Source organism: Aotus nancymaae, unplaced genomic scaffold, assembly GCF_030222135.1.
Source record: "Aotus nancymaae isolate 86718 unplaced genomic scaffold, 86718_ANA_hifiasm-v0.15.2.pri h1tg000092l, whole genome shotgun sequence".
In the NCBI taxonomy this organism is placed as follows: Eukaryota; Metazoa; Chordata; class Mammalia; order Primates; family Aotidae; genus Aotus; species Aotus nancymaae.
In genome coordinates this window covers 12,399,228-12,408,898 of record NW_026988507.1, presented here as the reverse complement: position 1 = coordinate 12,408,898, position 9,671 = coordinate 12,399,228, and the positions used below count along the sequence as shown (strand labels likewise).

At 32.2% G+C, this 9,671-nt stretch overlaps 1 protein-coding gene across 1 annotated transcript in view; it reads right to left on the bottom strand.

Annotated features, from left to right (window-relative positions):
* Nucleotides 1-4,730: 4,730 nt before the first annotated feature.
* SYT10 (synaptotagmin 10) overlaps nt 4,731-9,671 on the bottom strand; it is a 63,672-nt gene continuing 58,731 nt past the window's right edge. The window contains exon 8 of the mRNA XM_064369810.1: nt 4,731-8,493. The gene's annotated coding sequence lies outside the window, so the exon portion shown is untranslated. The remainder of the gene's footprint in view (nt 8,494-9,671) is intronic.

Sequence of the window (9,671 nt, the reverse complement as noted above, 5' to 3'; positions counted from 1 at the left end):
GTTTAATAGATACTTCCAAATTGTTTTCTTAATATCACTCTCCTATTAGAAATGTATTAGAAATTCTATTGGTTTACCACCTCTTTGGAGTTAGTGTTGTAAGACTGTGACATTGTCAATTGTTATATATTTTTGTCATTATAACCCTTATTTGCATTTCCTTAATTATTAATGAGGTGGAGTACTTCTTTATGTGTCTACTGCCCATAAGCTTTTCCTCCTCCATTAAAACCTTTCATGTTTTTTGCTCACTTTATACTGGGTTACTTAAGTTCTTCTTATTGACTTGTAAGATTTGTTTACATAACATGCTATGGACTCTTTATTATATATGTTGTTAATATCTTATCCTCAATTTGTAGCTTGTTTTCACTCTTGTTTTTTAATTTTTTAAGAGATGGGGATCTTGATCTATTGCCCAGGCTGGAGTGCAGTGGCATGATCACAGCTCTCTGCATCCTTCAACTCCTGGGCTCAAGCAATCCTCTCACCTCAGCCTCCTGAGTAGCTGGGACTACAGGCCTAAGCCACCACATCTGGCTGCATTTTTACTCTTTAAATATGTTTTGATAATTACAAGTTGTTTATTTAATGTAATAGTATTCATCATCTTTTTCAATGTAGAGCATATTTTGTGTCTTAAGAAAACCATTTCCTCTTTATAAATTACATAAACTTTAAAATAGAATTTTGAAAATTTTCGTTTGACATTTGAATGCCACTTCAAGTTGAATTTAGTATGTAAATTGAAGAGGATCCATGTTTATATTTTTCCATTTTTAAAACCTGCAGTTATTAGTTTCATTGTTTTCTCACAGCTTAATATGTCCTTTCTGTTATATATCTAATTTCCATATCTATGTGGCATAGTTTTACTCTCTTTATTTTGTCAATTTTCCTAACGTCATGCTGTACCATGTTGTTTTGACGACTATACCTTCAGGATGAGGATGATTTTGTTTTTTTAAGTGAAATCTCAACTCTTTTCAGCAGAATGTCTGTTCACAGATCTTTGCTTATCCATATGCATTTAAGAATCAGCTTGTCAGGTTCCATTAAAACAAAAACAAACAGAAAACTTGCTGCAGTTTTGATTAGAGTTGCTTCAAAACTCTGAGTTGCTTTGCTGGTCCATTTGGAGGAAATTTAAACCTTTACTTCAGTGTGTTTCTATAATTGTCTTTGGTCAGTTCTAAGAAACTAGAAAGCTTTGGCCAGGTGTGCCTACTCCAGGGTCACGAAGATATCCTGCTTGCTCTTCCGGAAGAGTTATAGGTTTAAGGTATCCATTTAGTTGTGACGTAGATGAAATTAATTTTTACGTATGATATGAGGTTTTTCTTTTGGATTTCCAGTTGTTCCACTACCACTCTTTTTTTCTTCTTAAGATCCATGTAGGGGTTTTAAGTAAAGGTATGGGATGCTCAGAGATGCATTTTCTGGAGATGGAGCTGTATAGTGGAGAGTGAGTTTCCTCTACAAGAATCTAGAGATTTTAAACCAAGTAGCAAGATTATAAAATGCAGAAAAGAGGTTTCATAGCTTGAGCTATGATAGTGGCAATGGGAGAGACTGTTTTTAATTGAATATGATTAACAGGAGTCTAAGAACTTGAGCCTATTGACTAGGCTCCTTTTCTACTCTTCATGGCTTTTTTATCCATTTCAGGTCAGCGTCAATTTGGCATTTAGTCCCTTCTTAGCCACTCCCATCTGCACAAACACTTACCTTAGGCTTTTAAAAATATCCCATCCATGGGTTCTTCCTATTAATGATGGGAATGATGTTGGTGCAAAAACTAGTACCTACTATTTGCAGAATATTTTACATATTACGAGATGGCACATACATTAACTAAGTGGTAGATCAGGCAGAAAAAACTAATCTCAATTTATAGATGAGTAAAGTAAGTGGTAATGAGGTTAATACGACTTTCATCTAAGTGATTTACCTAAAGAGGCAAAATACCTTTAAGTCTTATTTTATTTCACGGTATGAAGGCAACTAGAAAAGCAACAGGTCATAAAATGTGCATGTAGTTGGAGGGCTGAAGACCTAGATTTGAGGCCCAGCTCTATAGTCTAGTACAAGACCTTGGGCTTTCAATTGATCTCTGTTGACCACGATTAGCTTCTCTGTTAAATGGGGGTGATGAAATCCACATGCCTTGTGGTAAGAATTAAGAAATAGTATATGTGAAACTGTTTTAAAATTGTATCAGTATTAGTTGTTATATCTCATGCCTTGTAGAGAATAAAAGCTCTGATTTAGGAATGATTTAGCCATGTTTGCAAGGTTGTGCTCTGCCATTAACTATGGGTGTATCCACTTACTCAGTCTGAGCCTCAATTCCACCATCTTTAAAATGGTCACAATAATAAATCACAGAGATTTTGTACACAGAGATTAGGAATATGGGAGGTAATGAACACAGTGCTTGGTGCATAGCACATATTCTGTATGTTTTAGGTAACATGTCCATTAGAAAAAAAATCTCCCCTTCAATTCTCAACTTTAGCTTCTGGTTGAGTTAACTCTGTACCTATTAGCACTACTTATGCCTTGTTATTTACTAATTTGAGGTGGTCAGAGTTGTGCGTTCCTGGAAGCACCATTTACACAGATCACAGGCTGTTCTAGTCCTCCCAGACTGTGCAATTTGTGGCCTGTCTGTACCTTGTGTTCTCAGTATGATTTTTATCTATTAGCTCCTTCGCTTTCTGGCTTGAGTTTCTGTTACTGACTCAGGTCTTGCTTCCCATTTAAGGTAAGGTTTTTACTCATGTACGTTCTAAAATTAATAAAAAATTACTTGCTCATGAAAATGCACACAACCTAATCAGATTCACTAAATAGATTCATAATGGGTATTCATTTCCTTTCAAATATTTTATATTCATAGTTGAAACCTGGATGAATTTTTTTCACCTGGAGAAACATTTCTTTAAAAATAATTCTAACTGCAGCATGAAAATGGAAACTACTTGTCAAGGTCCTATTTGTGGCTTCTGTTTAATTTTTCGTCTTATTCTCTGTGGACATTAATGGATACAACTTTACTCCATTCTGCGTCACTGCACAAGTAGATAGAATAAAAACTATTCAAATTTGGCACAAAAGGCGATTTTTTTATGAGGGATTTAAAACAATAGCATAAATAATGGGTTATCCATGAAAAGAATTTTTTCTACTTCTTTCAGACACACTGGTGGGTGACAGCCTGACATCATCCTGGAAATTTTCAAGGATAAGAACTCATGCTTCTCAGGAGAGGCTAACTTTTGTTTAAACTTTGCTTTACATTTCCTCACACTTATATTTCAATATTTTTTTTATTTATATATGTTGTATAAACATCCTTTATAGATTATAGCCTAATATTATGACATCTCCTTTGAAGAATGATTAGTTTGAGATATGGTGATATGAAAAAATTTATCTGCATTCAAAACTGAAATAAAAACCTCTAAAAATAAACAAGGAAGAAAATCCCAGTGGAAGAATGGGAAAAGACTTAATAAAATCCAAATTGCCAATCATTATGTAAAATATGACAAATCCTGCTAGTAAAAAGGAAATAGAAATTAAAACATTTTTCTCAAGTTCAAATTGGCAGATTCAAATAATAATTCCAATTACGAATAAGTGTACTTGGAAGCTCTCATATACTGTTAGTGGGAATATAGATTTTAAACTAGTGTGAATATGAACACTTCCTGGAGAGAAATTTGGGAACACTCCCAAGAAAATCTTTAAAAGTGACAATCTGGCTCCTTTTTTAAAGCACCAACTTACATTTCATTCAGGTTCTTCATACTGTTTGGATATAGGGATTTAAACAAGGCCTGTCTGGCCCATATATATGTAATAAACATACACACACTTTTTTTTTTCTTTTTTTTTTTGACACGAAGTTTCATTCTTTGCTCTTGTTGCCCAGGCTGGAGTGCAGTGGTACCATCTCAGCTCATTGCATCCTCTGCCTCCCAGGTTCAAGTGATTCTCCTGCCTCAGCCTCCCAAGTAGCTGAGAATACAGGCATCTGCCACCATACCTGGCTAAATTTTTGTATTTTTAGTAGAGATGGGGTTTCACCATGTTGGTCAGGCTGGTCTTGAACTCCTGATCTCAGGTGATCCACTTGTCTTGGTCTCCAAAATTGCTGGGATTACAGGTGTGAACTACCACACCTGGCCATATATATATTATATATAAAATTACTCTAGGTATAGAACATCCAATTTATCAACAGTTACAATTTTATTTGAGTCAGTGCCCTGTTTACTGTCTAAAACTAGTTGCTATACCTATATACATGAAAATATTTTGAAAATTGGAGGCAATGCACAAGCAAACAAATAACCCAGCAAATATCTGGTACACCCCAACTGCTGAATCATCTGTTAAGGTATTTCTAAGGGCTTGGAATTTTTTTTGGAAGGTAAAACAAATTTAGTTAATGTGTATAAATGGCACTTACCTCTTTTAACACTTCACACATGATTGTTTCATTGCTTCTTATTGGAAATAATAATCCAGGAATTTAAATTAATACTTTTGTGATAAAAATAGACTATATTACAGAAGACCTTTAACATATATTCAGTTCCTGAATTATTATTGGATTATTGATAAATAAATCATTCTGCACTACTAATGAGTGCCACAAATAGTGTTTATTAAAGAAAACCTTAAAGGTCACAAAATTGAATCTGGAAAAGATATTTTCTATAAACACAGACAAAAATAATTTATAATCACTTTATTTCTTTTTCAAAATACATATGAAACAGAGTAAAATTATATTTCAAATGCTTTCCATTTTCTTTTACAAAAGTAATCATAAACTGTATACTTCGTAACAGCTTTGAGGTTTGTTACGTAATTCATCTGAACCTGACAAATATATTCACACATTCTAAAGAAGACATTGTAAAAATACTGCATTGTGCAACATCTTTTAAAGGTGGTTGCAAAAACATTTGTTCTAAGTAATACAATTATATGCTGTCAAGTTTCACAAATGACTGTTTACCATACAAAAGCCAGAAACATGAATTTCAAAAGATTTTAAAATTTCCATTCTATAATGTGGAAGCCAAAGATATTGATTTGAACAATGGCCAAGTATTAAATCACAAACTTCAGCTGAAAAGTCACCTTATGAACAAGGACTGAAGGTTCAAAAAATCAGATAGAATGGATCCAAATAATTTGATGTTATATGTGAAATGATGAATTTTAGTGGTTCCTGCCAGTTTAGAAGAATTGGCAACATCTTAGACTATTCATTAGTGGACTCATCACATTTACAATGTGAGGCAGTTCTTTTCAACTTTGGCTTCTTTATCCTGAAATAAAGGTTTTGCTTCATTGTTCATAATGTCTCCATATTTGCAGGTGAAACTGATCACTTCTTTGAGTTGGAAAGGTCAATAGTAAGTTAATGTGAATGACACCAACTTGGGCTGGACTTTTTGTCTATAAGACAAACTATAAATGCAAATATTTTGTGTATTAGAGTTGGTCTACCTGCTTCTTATTTAATACAGTGAAAAAATTTATGAAGCTATTCACACTGGAGATTACTATGTTCTTTAAAAGGAAAGCTTCAGGGTATTTTTAAAGACAAAATTATAATAAAACTCACAAAATCATCTATATAGATATAAACAGAACAAATCATGCATTTTTTTTTTTTTGGTACAGAATAATTCAATGACTAGTTTGTACACAGCATTAGGGATTACAGGTTGTTTTGGGTCCACAAATTTTATTCTATGGAAAAATCATAGCTGAATATAATTCATATATTGATGCTCAGAATAGGGAAATTAAAAAGAAAACTATTTTGAAAGGGATGACGAAATAAACATCTAATGCATTAACTTTCCAATATCAAGATTTATTTATCTTTACACTTTTGACTTATATCTATAATATTCATTAATATCTAATATATTATTTTTGAGAGAACAAAAACATGAAATTGATTAACTAAAATCCACCCACCCTATGCAGTAAATAATTGGATCTGTATACATACAACAGATAACACAGCAAAATTTCAGGAGAAAATGGCTTATTTTTACCCTCTGGTGACAAGATCAGGCACAAATTTGCTCTTTGGAGAGGCTTCTCATGATCCAGGTGAGTTTAGAAGAAATTATTGTCAGTTTGAGATAAAAATATTTCTATAGAAATGTATCTATCAATAGCATGTCATTTCTAGTGTCTCAGTATAGAATAATTCTAATCGATTCCTCCTGGCAGGAGTATGTTTAAATCATTTCAGACATGAAAAAGGCTATCCTTTCTCTTAAACATCTTCTACTTATTTTTCAGTCACCACGTCTAGCATTAGAAATGTTTGCATTCAATAAACCATTAAGTCCCACTTCCACTTCAGCTTTTAATTTAGTGCTTTCTTTTCTGAAGTCTCTGTAGCATGATATTGTCATGCCACCAAATCACATCCTGGTTTCTTATGTTCATGAGAACAGGGTGAAAGTGAAAATAAGTTTTTACTTTGATGAGAAGACACTTGAACTGAATATTAATGAACTGCCACTGTTCAAATACATATCTTTTTGGTTAACTGTTAATGGTAGATGACAACTGATTACTAATACATCTATTATTAAATTACCATTCACTTTAATTAACAAAATATTGAGTAAATATAGAAGTCTTTTTAATAAAACACAAAATTCTTACCTAAAAGGGTATCGCTGAATAATGTATTGGAGACAACATTTAGTTTAATTAGCTGTTTCTCATACAAAATATAAACTCATTCTTTTCTTCGAAATAATGGGTCTTTACAGCAGGTTCAGATGAATCATATCCTGAGCCATGTCACTGAGTTAACGATTAAATGCTCTGTCATAGGGTTTTTGGGAACAATGTTAAAGCATATACATTTCTCTAAAAGTTAAAACATACAAGTCTGTTGATTTTGCATCTCAATATCAAATTTCCATATGCTTTAACTTCTTTGCTCAACTATCATTTAATTACTTTATCTTACTTTCATTATTTGAATCATTTCTCATTGACAGTAATACATTTTTAGCCTAAAGCTTATAAAAGTTTGGATCAAGTAGAGTACCTCAAAACAACTGGAGTTGCTTCAAGAACAAGTGAAGAAAAATCTGCATTTTCTTTTATTTAGTAGAGGTGAAATGACATTCTCAAATCCTTATCCACTTCAGATGTTTTTTATTATCAGGCAATTAAATTACCTGGTTATTATTACAACTAAGGTGGCAAAAAAATCAGACTAAATTCTATAAAAATAGATGTTCTTAAATAATATCAAGTACTCTTTTCGAGGAGTTAAAGAAATTACCACATGTTCAATGTTAAGATTTCATGTCCCTTTATTTGTAATAGTCTTTGGCTCTTTTGGTAACTGATCCTCAAATAAGTTATATTTTGTTTTATGGAAAGTAAAAGTTGACCACAGGGGTGGAAGTTTAGCTTTTTAAATTTTGCAGTATTAATCATTAAATGAAGGCTTTAGGAGATGGATAGCTCTTTATTGAGTCGCAAAAATTTTAAAATAATAAACATTAGAGGAGAATAAACACAGTTGAGAATGTCAATTAAATATTACCACCAAATAGGTTCAAATATATTTGCTTTTATTTATCGAAAACCTGAGTCAGTATTGATCAGTTGTGATCTCCCTGCAATAACTACAACATGCACACACTTCCCAAAACTCCCTAAGAAAGTGAGTGCTTGGCTCTGCTTTCCTGTCTGTGTTCCCTAGGCACTAGTCCTAATGTTATATGTTGCTGAACCACGAATATATTCAATATAGAAATTCTTACATGTTAATGAAGTCTCAGAAACACAGGGTTGGCCTGACAAAAACAATCGTTAGGAAAAATATTATTAGGAAACCAGTGTGAAAAAAACAATGTTCTGAGTTTTATGAAAAGATATACTCCACAAACATGAATGTTCTTTTCATATTCAATTCCCTTATTCCCCTGATTTCTTGGTGAAACAGGTGAAGAAAACAACAAATCCCTCCCCCAAAACTAAGAAGAACATCAGTATTGTCTGCTAATAAATCAAGTTACTCTTTTCCTAGACTTATATTTGGTAAGTCCCTGAAATTAGACATTCATTACATATCTGAACTACAACTTCATATTGTGTGGGTACTGTCATTAAAATGTGATGTCCCACACAAGGAGATTTCTAACATCAAACCTTATTTTAAATACTGAAACTAAAAACACTTCATCTTCAATTACAAGCAAAAAGATAAGTTATGTGGGCTGTGTAGAGTGAGGGTGTGTTGTATTAAAGTGTTAGGATTACATTTTTATAATATGAATTGTCATTTTTAACAATCATACCTTATCAATCTGTGCATAAACCTTCCTTCTGAATTACATGAAAGATGAACTGTGGTGAATTTCCTCTGCTTGATCTCTTTCTCAGGATTAACACATATCCTTGCATGGCGAGTTTATTCTAACTCCAAGAAAACATTTAAAAAATTATTTTAAAAACTTATTTTAATCTACAATTCCCATATTAGAGTCTTCTGATTGGCCAATGGTTCACATTTTTACATCACAAGCATTGGCTTTTTCTCCTTAGAAAGTAAAGAAAAGCATGAATTTCTAAGAATCAATAAAAAGTCCTTAAAATATGTTTTTGGGTGAAAATAATTATACTCACTTAGGAAATGTAATTGCTAATTTACTTTAAGCTGTAGTTATATCTACTAATAAAAGAATTGTCTCCAAAAATATCATTCTATTAATAGTATAACCTTTCGTCTTCCCATTTGAGAAGATTTATTTCCCAATAAAACAAAGAGTTTCAGAATATAAGTATCATCTTTCATTTTGCCTATAGCAAATAATTCTTTCAGGCTTGACAAGGTAGCCAAGTGTTTTCAAACAGCTTTCTTCTATTATCTTCAATGAGAATATGTTAGCTATGAGTAACTGTTTTCCTTAGGGTAGTATAAGCATTTTTGAAAAATCTAAGGTAGAACTGTTTTTGCCTTTAAAATGTTAATGTGCAAAATATTTACCTCTTAATAGTAATGCCATCATTATAAGAGATGGCAACAAAATTTCAAGGCTTTAATTTTTTTTAATATTTAGAGATAATGGGATTTTACAAAAATAAAAATTTCATAACCGCTGAAAAATTTTTCTCATCCAAGTAACTATGTTTTCTTGCCTTTTTTTTTTTTTAAAAAAAAATACACCAATTTTGAAATAATCTTGAAATAGGCACTATCTATACCACACATCTCAAAAGTAAGGTTGGGGTAATTCAGTATAGATACCTTCCAATAGGGCCTGAAAATGAGACCAAATATGTTGACCTGATTTAAAAGAAAGTTCTGTCTTGTAAAAACATTTGCATAGTTTTTACATCTAGTGGCCTGAGCCTTGATCCTTATGAAGGCAAATGCCTTTCATGCAAGGACTGGAGTTCCAGCCTTTAGAATTAATTTGTTTATTATTATTATTAAGCATTGACATTGTATTATTAATATTTATGGCATATTTCTATATTTTGCTGAAAATCATCCTTTCTTTCAGAAAATACCCAATTTCAATGATTAGCTTCTGACTGGGTGTAAGAGTCACCACTACTGTGTACAATCCAAATGATGATGAACACAGAGA